We start from the raw sequence: 10,220 nt of genomic DNA, 5'->3' as shown, positions 1-10,220 counted from the left end.
AAGAGATTTAATCACTGAAGCTCCACTCTTACAATCTTCATTAGAAATCATGAAAAGTCCCTGTTTCTAAATACTATAGTCAGATGATGCTTTCATTCTCTCAGTAGCTTACAGTGGGGATGAAATTTAAACAAAGGAAGCACTGCAAACCAGTTAATCTACATCCAATCAAAATAGCAGTAAGAAAGCTGTTCTGTCTTTTATTCCAGCAATTTTATAGGCTTATGTCTCAGTTTTAAATCTTATGTCCATTTTGGATTCATTTTGTGTATGGTGTACTATGTGTCTAGTTTCATTCTGTGTGAAAATATCCACCCTTCCAATCACAGTTAGAGAAGAAATTGTCCTTTTCTCATTATACACTCTTGTCATGTTTATCAGATGATTATTATCTCTGTGTGTGGCATTTTGTTTCTGAGCATTCTCTTCTGAACCATTGACCTGTATGTCTGTCTCTCTGTCAGTGTCATATTGTTCAAATTAACATAGCTTTAAAGTATTTTCCAAAATCAACAAGTGTGATGTCATTTTTGTGTTTCCTGAAGATTATTTTCTTAATAAGAGTCTTTTGAGTATATAGACTTTATATGTAATCCTTTCACATATATGTCAATATATACACATATACATATACGACATATATATATATATATATATATATATATATGTATATATTCTACTTCATAAGGTAATACTCTGATTTAATGCAATTTTCAAGTCTGAAACAATACATCCTGATTAAAATATATTGCCTTTCATGATTGATAACTCCCCCTTTTTTTTGGCAGTACTGCGTATCGAACTCCAGACTTTGTACTTGGCAGGCAGGTGCTTATGCTGCTGAGCTATCTCCCAAGCACCAACCTACTTTTAAAAAGAGAAATAGAGACAACTTTTTCTGGTACTGGAAATTAAACTGAGGATCCTAGCAGTCTAGGCAAGGGCTACATCTCCAGCAACACTTCTTTAAAAAAATATTTTAACATTGGATTCCACTAAATTGGCCAAGCCAGCCACAAATTTGAAAAGATTCTGCCTCTACTTACCATGTATGTTGGATTAGATATGGCCCAGTAATTTGCAGCTTAAATGGAAGGAATTTCACAAATTGTTGTGTGAAAGCTTATTCATACAAGGATGGATAACTGTTAAAGTTACCCCTTCACTATTCTACTAACTACATTTTAGCTACCACCCATGTTGATTGGGCTTAACAAAGACAAAGCTGTTTTTTTGTTTGTTTGTTTTTGTTTTTTGTTTTTTTGGGTTTTTTTTTTTTTTTCAGTACTGGGGATTGAACTCAGGATCCTGTGCTTGACAGGCAAGCACTTATTCTACTGAGCTAATCCCAAACCCACAAAACTGATTGAGAAAACTGATTTATAATGCTAAACACTGGGCTGGCCAAATAGCTCAGTGAAATAAAGCAAGCAGGTGCAGGGGCTGGTGGTTTGATCTCCAGGCCTGCTGTACTGGCCCTGCCACTGAGGGGTGCTGAGACAGCAAATGAGACTAGGGGTGCTGGCACACGCCTGTAATCCCAGCTCTTGGGAGGCTGTAAACAGGTGGATCACTAGGAATCCAATCTAGTAGTGAGACCCTAAACACCCTGTAGACCCTTCCCTAAAATATAAAAAATAAAATATAATATAATCCTATGCATTATATTTATCTCAGTGAGACTTTTTCCCCCTTAGTCTCTACCTTGGGGGAACTCTACTGCCCTTTTGGCCCTGTCCCCTCCCTCTAGGCTTTCATCTGTCAGGGATCTCAAATTCTTTGGATTTTTTGGTGCTGATGAACTGAGAAGGGGAGAAAGTTGGAACATGGAGGACTAGCCTAGTGCCTTCCTGTTTGGCAAAGGGAAAGAAAACCTATGGTCTTTTGCATTTTGAAACTCCAGTTTTGCACCAGCAGAAGCCAAGAAAGGAAGCTGCACTGTGTTCTTCTGGATCTCAGAAATTTCTATAGTTATTTTTGATCTGGCTACTTCTTAATACCAATTTTAAAGGGCAAGAATGCTTGAAATGAAGTATTTTAAGCACACAAGGAAACTATTTCCAATCCAAATTAATATAGTTCGCAAAATTATCTTTCCAAATTGATGAAATAAGGATATCTCATAACGAAGAATACCTTAAGAAATTCATAAACACCAAACAAGCACATAAAAAGAAACACTAAAAAAAATTCTAGACAACGAAAACAAAACCAAAAAGTCAAATGTAACAAATATATCAAGTAAGGTACGTAGTTAAAGACAACAGAAAATATAGTCTACAGCAGAAAAAAAATTCAATAAGAGAAATAATTCAGTACTTTTAAGTAAAAAATAGGTCTCAACAAAAGAACTTCAATTGTTTCACTTAAAAGATTAAAAATTGGTAGATTGGATGAAAAAGCATAACTATGATCCTCTGCATTCAAGAGACTCATATAATCTAATAAGAAATTTACAAACTAAAAAAAACAAAAGGTGGAAAACATTCTATGTCACAGGAGCCTAAAAACAATTAAGAGTAGCAATTTTATTCTCAAAGGAAACGTCAAGATAAAACTAATCAGAAGTGGCAAGGAAGGTTATACATATTAGGTAAGACAAAAATTCAACAGAAGGAGATAACTATAATATTACACATTTATAATCTTCTGGCTGAGTCTGAGATGCTCTGATTTCCATCTAGGGAAATGTTCATTTGGAAGTTTATGCCCAACAAACACACTGATATCCAAGGAATAATATGTACTGCCTCTGACTTATACCTCTTTGCATCTACCAAATGCAGTGTCTGTCTGTCTCAGCGCATATATTCCAAAAGCCTGCATATTGAAGATACGATATTCTCCAAGCTCCAGAAAATGATGCAGGGTAACAGAATTTTTACTTCCACAATGCTGCTGCTGAAAACGTGTGCCGTGTCCACACAGCCTCTACAAATCAAGTACATAACCACATCTCTCCTCCACTTGATCTTTATTGGAGTCCTTCTGCATAGAAAGAGCATCAGGGGGTCCTCAACACTAATGAGTTGAGTGGAGCTGAGCAAAATGGTGATAGTCCTGAACCTTGTCATCAGAGTGAATTCAAACTAAGATTTAGCGACATGCTTTCTCTAGGGTCTCAAAGAGTCCATTCACTTCTATTTAGGCTTCAACTTTTCTTCAAACATAAGAGAGGGTCCTTCTGTGGGACTCATATCTGGAACTTAACTAATAGCACCATTTATTCTCAGGTTTTGCTGCAGGTGGCCAGGACCATCCAGGTTGAAAAGCAGAAAACACAAACATAACTACCATAGATTTTGTATCTATGCTTAATTTCTCTCAGCCTCCTAGGACTGTGTCTGGATGGACTAGAAAAGTTGGTGAATATACTTCGTCCAGCCAGAGAGAGAAGAGGCCAGCAGAGGATCCTTGTCCTTCCTATTGACATTCTGTCTCTGCAGAAATGTCACATTAAAAAGTCCTGAATACAATCTTTATAGAGAGAAGAGGTCTAGCTGCAGGAGATGTAGAGATTTCCATGTGTAATTGGCTGGATCCAGGACTGGGTGGCTTGGCAAAGGGCTTCTCAGAGGAGAAACAGTTCAGAACAACAGAAGACAGCAGAAGCAAGCCAGGGAACTTCAAAGGTGTTTTCAACAGTGCAATTCATCCAATTGTCTTCCGTTTTGAAATTCTGCAATGTTTCCAATGCTTTATCTATTAATTCTATATTAGCTTCAAAAGAAATAAAAAATAAAAAAACTTCTGAACATTTCGCTTTCTTCAACAGGTATGTCACTAGTACATTCAGATGATTATTAAAAGTCTCTTTTAAAAAGTACAGTTGGCTCCGGTGTGTGGCTTGGCAGGCAGACATAGACAGCACAGTTCTCAGAGATGGGATGGGACTTGCAGCTGTGCCCAGAGATCTGAGGCATACTGCTAGGCCCAACATGCCTTACACTGAGGCCTGAATCCACAGGAAGACCCTCCAGGCACAGACGAGGCAGGAGTTAACTTAGGTGAAGCAGTATGCCTGTAAGACACCAGGTACCTGAAGGGAAGTTCCCAGATGGAGCTCAGGGGAACTAGTTTACAAACAAATTCCCAATTAACATACTAATTCCCAAGGTAGCTGCTGTAGTGCTTGCACCCGTGGTCTAAAATACAAAACCTTTAGATACCAAAGTTTGCTAATTTTAAAATCTCACTTGCTGCTAGTAGTATTGCTAAAGGTAATACTATATCTATAGTACCATATCTGCTGTAACATAGGTTCTCCCTTGGGTAATAATATCAGGAGGTACTTGGAGGACAAACACACCAAAACCCTATATTAAAGGATGGAGTACAGTGCCAAGTGGAAGGTAATATCACACTCTCAACAGAGAAGGCAAAATAGTGGGACACAACAAATCAGGAATCCCTGACACAGAAGAGGTATCTAACGAACAGACTCTTTATAGACAGGTCCTGATTCCAGGGATACAGCTACCTACACTCAAACTTTGACAAAAAATCATAGAAATCAGAATAAGCAGTTCATTGTGAAATAGAAAATGACAAAATGAAGGAGTAAAATGCAATATTAGGCCCTGAGCCCAAATAGAATAAGACCAAGAGACACTAGCATAGATGAAATTGGAAATCACATACCTAAAACCTCTGAAATAATAGCAAGTGAAGAAACAGAAGAGTATAGAGGAAATAAGATCAGAAATAACCTCCAGATTCTTGTAATTATTAAATAGTTACCAGAAATGGTAACCATAATGAGAGAAATACTGAATGTTTCTAAAGAAAGCACTGGTAAAAATAGAGAATAAAAATAGATGGAAATCTTCATTGAGCAATATAAGAAAGAAATACAATGCAAGAAACAGATTCAAAGAGATATATAGAAAATTTAAGAACTCATGAAAAGCTGTCAAAATTATTTGACTGATAATAAAGATAGACTTTCAGACCTTTAAGACATCACTGTAGCTAGCCATCAGAAAAGGAATACTTTTTTTTTTAAACAAGAAATGTAACTTTTGTTAATTTTTAGGACTGATTAAGTGACTCTTAGCTAACTAACAAGAAAAGCAATTTTCATGACACTAGATCAAATAGTTTATTTTTATGTGGGCATAGTTTTGGTAAGTTATTTTGCTTATTACTCCTTTAAGACTGTTTTAAAATCAACATCTATTTCTCAGCATGTATTGTAGGTAAACACTTCTGACAAGCACACTGAGGAGCATGTTTTTCATTTTTCAGTGCTTTTCCTTTGTTACTTCCTTTTCTTTTCCATAATTTCATTGATAAACAAATAGCAATGAGACAGTTTCAAATTAAATTGGTAGGACAGTTTCAATAATGAACATATTACATACATTCTTCCTAGTGGTTAATTGCTGTACAAGATGTGGACATGATATCTTATTTACAAACACTATTACAATAAATCCCTCTACTCATTAAGAGAATGCAACTATATATCTATCCTAACCACTTTGAATACACAGATACAAAAGGGACATTCATCTGTATGACCTTTTTTTGTTAAGTTCCGTTTTTTGAATATGATAGGTGTGTAAACTCAGCAAAATATTCTAGAAGAGTCCAGTAGTCCATAATAGTTGGGTCTTCCGCCTCACTGGAAATGTAAGAAACTGCTGAACTGAGTCCCTCACAGGTCAACATAACAGCACGGCTTTACTTCTTATATTTTGTTTTTACGCTTTTCTGCTGTATGGTTAAGACCAAGGTAAAGCAGGACCTATGCAACAAGAGTTGTACCTTTTGGGTCTGATAAGGTCAGCAAAATCCCCTCAGGATTTATCCTAAGATATTGGACCTCAGATTGTAGAACTTTTGTCAGTGTCAGCCATGTGGATGAGTCATGGCAATTGCTTGGCCAATGTGCTCTCTGTGAAAGCCTGAGAGAATGTTATCTCTCCATGTGACTCTCCTTAGGCACACTCTGCATCATCGATCACTTTCTTCTTTGGCTCCATAATCTCCTTGATCAGAAAATTTGGGACACTACTGAGTTACATGATGTAAAAGTACAAGTTCTTATATGTCCTGAGTCTTATTTGACCTTGGAAGGCTAAGGGCAAAAAGTTGGCATTAGTTGCAGCCCTCCTTTTTTTCTAATTTGGTCTGCAAACTTAGGTTGTTAACCATCCAGAAGACAAGCTTATTGTTATTACCATACAACTTAGGCAGTTAAGCTTAAACTCACTATCTGTCTGAACATCAAACATCTTAAGCATAACATGGAACAGGTATTTTTCATCACGTATTGATATGTTGAACTTTAAGTCACTACAGAATATGATAAAAACATGTAAAAATTAGAATATTTTAAAAACAGGCATAAAGATTATATAATTCTTATGTTTACACATGAGTCCAAACAACTAACCTTATACAACCTTGAAGCAGGACAGTCCCACAACATTCCTTTTCCTGTCTCTTGCTTTCATTCACCACCCCCTTCTTTTTGAACAACCATCTACCCAAGAGACAGCATAGCAACAACTGGCATGTCATGACAAGCAGCCTGTATTCAGAAGACGAGAATGACAGGCACTCCAAACATGAAACTGCTATTACAGATTACCATCTGCAGTGCAGTTGCTTGGTTCACAGGTATCAGTATATATAATTAGGGTGACAATCTTTCCAATTAACTGCTAGATTCAAAAATCTTCTGAGATTCTAAGGATCATTGCCTTGCCCATCTTGTACATATAACTGTGTGGCTTGACATTGTAATGTTTCCTAGCTCTTCTCTATTTCCTCTCTTGATTATTTAGTCCCTGAGATTCTGCTTTCCTTTTACTTGCATTGTATCTTTCTATTTCTAATTCTTCTTTTGAGTTCTTATACTAGGGGAACTACATGATATTTACACATGTGTGTCTGGTTTATTTCACTTATGAGTATATGTTCAAGTAGAATCCACTTCAATATAAAGGCATCGAGTTTATCTTTCTTAATAGCTGAATAATACTCCACTGTGTAGAAATACCACATTTTTTTCAACCATTCTTCAGGTGATGGGCATCTTGGTTGTTTCCAAGATTTGACTATCACAAATTGTGCTGCTATAAACATAGGCACACATATATCCCTATGATATGATGTTTTCAGATCCTCTGGGAAAATTCCCAGTAGAGGAATAGCTGGTTTAAAGGGGATTTCCAGTCCAACTTTTCTAAGGAGTCTCCATACTGACTTCCATAACAGTTGCACCAGTCTACACACCCAGCAGCAGTGGAGAAGGGTGCCTTTTATCCCACAGTCTCTCCAACAGTTGTTGTTGGGTGGTTTCTGTATGATAGCCATTCTTTCCGGGGTGAGATGATATCTCAATGTGGATTTAATTTGCATTACATGGATGGCTAGTGATGTGGAACATGTTTTCACATATTTATTTGCTTCTTTAATTTCATCCTCTGAGAAGCGTGTGTTCATCTCGGAAGCCCATTTATGGAATGAGTTTTTAAATTTTAGGGCCCTAGTGTTTTTTAGTTCTTTATAAATTCTACAGAGCAGATCTTTTTCTGAGTAATTTTTTGTGATGATATTATGCAAATTTGTGGATTGCCTTTTCAATTTGTTGGTAATTTCTTTTGACGTGAAAAAACTTCTCAGTAGAGCAGGTCGCAGTTGTTAATTCTTTCAACTGTTTCCCGTGCGATTTTATTTCTGTTCATGAAGTCTTTGCCTACCCCTATGTCTTCAAGATTTCCTCCTGCTTTCTCTTCCAGGAGAGTTAGTGTCTCTGCTTTAATGTTTAGATCTTTAATCCATTTTGACTTTAATTTAGTGCATGGTGATAGACTTGGGTCAAGTTTGAGGTTCGGCATGTAGGACAGCCAGTTTTTCCAGCACCATTTGTTAAAGAGGCTATCTTTCTTCTTGTGAGTATGTTTGGCCCCTTTGTCAAAGATAAGGTGGCTGAGTGTGTTCGTAGAGGCTTCAGCATCTTCTAATCTATTCCATTCATCCTGAGGTCTATTTTGTTGACAGTACCATGCTGATTTTATCACAGTAGCCTTGTAGTACAATTTCCAGTCAGGAATTGTAATGCCTCCAGCCTTGTCTTTATTGCCCAGGATTTCCTTTGCTATTCTAGGTTCTTATGGTTCCAAATAAATTTTAGGAATGATTTCTCTAGCTCTGTCAGGTATATTGGTGGTAGTCTGATAGGGGTTGCATTAAATCTGTACAGAAATTTTGGGAGTATGGCCATCTTCACAATGTTGGTTCTTCTGATCCAGGAGCATGGAATATCTTTCCATTTTCTGAAATCCTCTATGATCTCTTTTTTCAGAGTACTATAATTTTCCTTGAAAAGATCTTTGACTTCTTTAGTTAGATGAATTCCAAGGTATTTCATTTTCCTCGGGGCTATTGTAAAAGTATTGTTTCTATAATTTCCCTCTCAGTGTGTTTTTTGTCTGTGTAGATGAATGCTATTAACTTTTGGGTATTGACTTTATAACCTGCTATGCTACTGAATTTCTGTATTAATTCTAGTAGCTTTTTGGTGGGGTTTTTTGGGTCTTCCAAGTAAAGTATCATGTCATCTGCAAATAAAGATAATTTGACTTCTTTTTGCCTATTCTTATTCCTTTTATTTCTTTTTCTTGTCTAATGGCTGTAGCTACTGATTCCAGAACTATAATGAATAGGAATGGTGATAGAGGTTATCCTTGTCTTGTACCCGATCTAAGAGTAAAAGATTTCAGTTTTTCCACATTTAGCATTATGTTAGCTGTTGGGTTTTTACAAATGGCTTTTACCAGATTGAAGTAGAGGCCATCTATTCCAATTTTCTGTAGGACTTTGAACATGAATGAGTGTTGTACTTTGTCAAAACCCTTTAATTCATCAATGGAGATGATCATGCGGTTTTTAATTTTCGCTCTAATGATACAGTGTATTACATTTATAGATTTTTGAATATTGAACCATAATTGCATTGCTGGGATGAATTCTACCTGGTCATCTTGTATGACCTTCTTGATCATTTGCTGTATTCTATTTGCCAGGATTTTATTGAGGATTGTGGCATCTATGTTCATGAGGGAGATCAGCCTGTAGTTCTCTCTTAGTTGCGTCTTTCCCTGGTTTTGGTATCAGTATAATACTTGCCTCCAGGAAAGATTTTGGGAGGATTGCTTCCTTTTCAAATTCATGGCAGAGTTTGAGGAGTATAGGGACTACATCTTCTGTAATTTTCTTGTAAAATTCAGCTGTGAATCGATCCGGACCTGGACTTTTCTTGGTCGGTAGGTTTTTAATTACATCTTGTATTTCATTGACTGTTTTTGGGCTACTGAGAGTGATTATATCTTGTCAATTCAGCTGTGGCAATTTGTACCTTTCTAGGAATCTGTCCATTTCTTCTGTGTCTTGTACTATGTGAAAGTAAAGATTCTCAAAGTAGCTACGGATAATCTTCTGAATTTCCACTGGTTCTGTGGTAATTACACCCTTTTCATTTTTTATTGCTTGTATTTATACTCTGGTTTCTCTTTAGATCGTATAAATCTTTCCCCTTTATTGCTTGTATTTGAATTTTTTCTGTTCTCTTTTTGATGAAGTAAGCTAGGGGCTTATCAATTTTATTTAATCTTTCAAAGAACGAGCTTTTTGCTTTTTTAATTCTTTGAATTGTTTTCTTCGTCTCAATTGAATTAATTTCTGCTCTAATCTTTAGGATTTCCTCTCATCTTTGGGAACTGGGTTTGAATTACTCTTCCTTTTCTAGTTGTTGAACGTGCAGCATTAGGGTATTTACTTGTTCCCGTTCTGTTTTCCTAACATGTGAGTTTAGAGCTATAAATTTCCCTCTCAGAGCAGCGTTCATCGCATTCCATAACTTCTGATAAGTTGTGCTTGAATTTTCATTGAATTGTAGATATTGTTGAATTTTGTTTAATTTCATCCGTGACTCATTGGTTGCTGAGTAGGGTGTCATTTAATTTCCATGTATTTAATGTTTTTTTTCTGGTTTCTTTTTTCATTTATTTCCAGTTTCATTGTACTGTGGTCAGATAATGTGCATGGGGTAATTTCTGTTCTCTTATATACACTTAAGCATGACCTATGGACCAATACGTGGTCTATTTTAGAAAATGACCAATGTGCAGCTGAGAAAAATGTGTATTCAGCTGTGTTTGGGTGGAACACTCTGTATATGTCCACCAAGTCCATTTGTTTCAAACTCT

This window comes from Octodon degus, unplaced genomic scaffold (genome assembly GCF_000260255.1).
Source record: "Octodon degus isolate 3935 unplaced genomic scaffold, OctDeg1.0 scaffold00074, whole genome shotgun sequence".
NCBI lineage: Eukaryota > Metazoa > Chordata > Mammalia > Rodentia > Octodontidae > Octodon > Octodon degus.
Note: the sequence above shows the minus strand (reverse complement) of the source record.